Genomic DNA, 3,529 nt, shown 5'->3' with positions numbered 1-3,529 from the left:
GAGATGCGGGGGGGTGCATGCGGGGGGTGCATGCAGGAGGGATGGGTGGAGATGCGGAGCGGGGGGGTGCAGGGGATGGGTGGAGATGCGGGGGGCGCATGCAGGGGGGAGGGGTGGAGACGCGGGGGGTGCATGCAGGGGGATGGGTGGAGGTGCGGTGCTGGGGGTACAGGGGGCGCATGGCTGAGGGGTGCGGGGGGGTGAATGCAGGGAGAGGAGGGAGGTGCGGGGGGTGCATGCAGGGGGGAGGCCCGGGGAGGGAGGTGCAGGGGGGCGCATGGATGGATGATGGGGGAGGCACGGGTACCTGCGGCGGCCGGTGCTGATGCTGCGGAGCCGGAGCCGGAGCCGGCGGACGCCCGGGGGTCGCGCCCCTCCCCCGCCGCCCCGCCGGACGCGGCACCCGGCCCCTCCGCGCCGCCCCCCACCCCGCCCCACCGGCGCCGGCCCCTTTAAGGGAGCCCGGAGTGACGGGCCGTCCAGCCAACGGGCGCTCGCCAGAGTCCGGGGCGGCCGCGAGGCCCCGCCCAGGCGCGGGGGTGGGAGGGGGCGGCTCCCAGCGGCCGGGCCCGACGGCCAATGGCGGAGGGGCTGCCGGGCGGGGGAGCCAATGAGGAACGGCGGGGGCGGGGCTCGCTTTCAGGATGATGTCATCCGGTGTGCGGCGGGCGGGAGGGGGGAAGGAGAAGCCCGGGCATCTCGGGGAGCGCACCCCCGAGACATGCACCAACCCCCCCCGTGAAATGCACCATCCCCTCCCTGCCCCCCCGAGACATGCACCAACCCCCCGTGAAATGCACCAACCCCTCCCTGCCCCCCCGTGAAATGCACCAACCCCTCCCTGCACCCCGGAGACATGCACCAACCCCCCGAGACATGCACCAACCCCTCCCTGCCCCCCCCCCGAGACATGCACCAACCCCTCCCTGCCCCCCCCCCGAGACATGCACCAACCCCCCGTGAAATGCACCAACCCCTCCCTGCCCCCCCCGAGACATGCACCAACCCCCCGTGAAATGCACCAACCCCTCCCTGCCCCCCCGAGACATGCACCAACCCCTCCCTGCCCCCCCGAGACATGCACCAACCCCTCATGAAATGCACCAACCCCTCCCTGCCCCCCCGAGACATGCACCAACCCCCCGTGAAATGCACCAACCCCTCCCTGCCCCCCCGAGACATGCACCAACCCCCCGAGACATGCACCAACCCCTCCCTGCCCCCCCGAGACATGCACCAACCCCCCGTGAAATGCACCAACCCCTCCCTGCCCCCCCGAGACATGCACCAACCCCCGAGACATGCACCAACCCCTCCCTGCCCCCCCGAGACATGCACCAACCCCCCGTGAAATGCACCAACCCCTCCCTGCCCCCCCGAGACATGCACCAACCCCCCGTGAAATGCACCAACCCCTCCCTGCCCCCCCGAGACATGCACCAACCCCCGTGAAATGCACCAACCCCTCCCTGCCCCCCCGAGACATGCACCAACCCCCCGTGAAATGCACCAACCCCTCCCTGCCCTCCCGAGACATGCACCAACCCCTCATGAAATGCACCAATCCTGCACCCCAGCGAAATACACCAACCCCCTGAGACATGCACCAACCCCCCGTGAAATGCACCAACCCCTCCCTGCACCCCGGAGACATGCACCAACCCCCCGTGAAATGCACCAACCCCTCCCTGCCCCCCCGAGACATGCACCAACCCCTCGTGAAATGCACCAATCCTGCACCCCAGCGAAATACACCAACCCCCTGAGACATGCACCAACCCCCCCCGTGAAATGCACCAACCCCTCCCTGCACCCCGGAGACATGCACGAACCCCCCGTGAAATGCACCAATCCTGCACCCCAGCGAAATACACCAACCCCCTGAGACATGCTCCAACCCCCAGAGAAATGCACCATCCCGGGGGGAAAGCACCAACCCTGCACCCCCAAGATAAGCACCAAGTTCTGGGAAATGCATCAAGCCCCAAAAAAATGCACCAACCCTCAGGTAAATGCATGAACTCCTGGAGAAATGCACCAACCCCCAAGAAATACACCAACCCCTCCCTGCCCCCCCGAGAAATGCACAAAACCCCTGGGGAAATGCACCAACCCTGCACCCCCGAGAAATGCACTAATCCCTTGGGAAATGCACCAACCCTGCACCACCGAGAAATGCACCAAACCCCTGGGGAAATGCACCAACCCCCGAGAAATGTACCAACCCTGCACCCCAGGGAAAGGCACCAACCCCAGAGAAATGCACCAAAACCAGGGAAATGCACCAAATCCTGCGTCCTAGAGAAATGCACCAACCCCAGAGAAATGCACCGTCTTCAGCCATGCAGAGAAATGCATTTGCCTGCCTCATACAAACACGCTCACTTCTCCACATTGCATGAATTGCTGCAAACCACCACGAGAAACGCAGCAGTGCATGCAACCTGGGGACACGCCCCCGCCCACAGAAATGCAAGAAGCCATGCGGCCCAGAACAAGCCTGCTGGGCATCAAACTGCCCCACCCCAGAAAGATGCGACCCAGACACGCAACGCATATCGGCAAGACGGAGAAGCGCATTCGCCCATGCGCTGTCGCATTCACAGGGGCAGGAGAGCCCCGGGGAGAAAAATGCAACAATCCATGCGACACACCAACATGCAACTCGGCCAGCTGGGAAGTCCATGCGCCACCGGAGGACCTTGCACCCAACCGCACATGCATCATGCAGCCCCGTTGCGCCACCCTGAGATCTGCAACGGGCCAAAACACAGCCCCCCTGCCCCCACCGGGGTGGATGCAAAGGCAGCGTCTGGCCTGGGAGCTGCGTCCACGCGTCGGCCATCTATAAATGCAGGAGCAAACCTGCGTCCATCCGTGACAGTTGCTGCAGCATTACCAAGCCAGGCCGGGCATGCGAGGCAGGGACAGGCCACCGCGGTGCTGGGGGGGCTGAGACAACTCCAGGCCAGCCACACACCAGGCTTGGACGCCGGATCGATCCGGGGGTTGGGGGGAAGGGAAGCCCATTCATTCAGAAGCAACCCCCCCCTCCCCCCGGCTTTCAGCCAACTCTCCCCGTTCGGAAACTCAGGGCATGCTGCCTGGGGGAGGGGCAGCAAAGATTGGGGGATCCCTCAAGGGCAGACGCAGAAGGAAGTAGGTCAATTGCCCCATGTCCCACTTCCTGCCCCCGGAAATGCTGCCAAGCGGGGGCGCCGGCTTGTCTCCCCAGGATCAGGCCCCAGGCGGGTCGAGTCGCTGGGTCAATCCAGCTGGAACTGGCCCCCTCTCCGCCCTAACGTGGGGAGCAGGGAGGGTCACCTACAGTGAGTCCCGGGCCCCCCTACCCCAGGGAATTGTTCCCTGGCCAATCCCCCTGCCTGGGCAAAACGGACACCTTATTGCCCGGCTGAACCCGTCCGGCATCCAGGCAGGTTTTCCGGCCCCTCTGCAATTTACCACCGTCCTCCTTGCGATGTGGACACTAGAGCCCGGGGCTGAGGCACAAAGGACACGGACACGGACG

The sequence above is a fragment of the Chrysemys picta genome, chromosome 17 (assembly GCF_011386835.1).
Source record: "Chrysemys picta bellii isolate R12L10 chromosome 17, ASM1138683v2, whole genome shotgun sequence".
Lineage (NCBI taxonomy): Eukaryota > Metazoa > Chordata > Testudines > Emydidae > Chrysemys > Chrysemys picta.
This window is presented reverse-complemented; position numbering follows the sequence as displayed.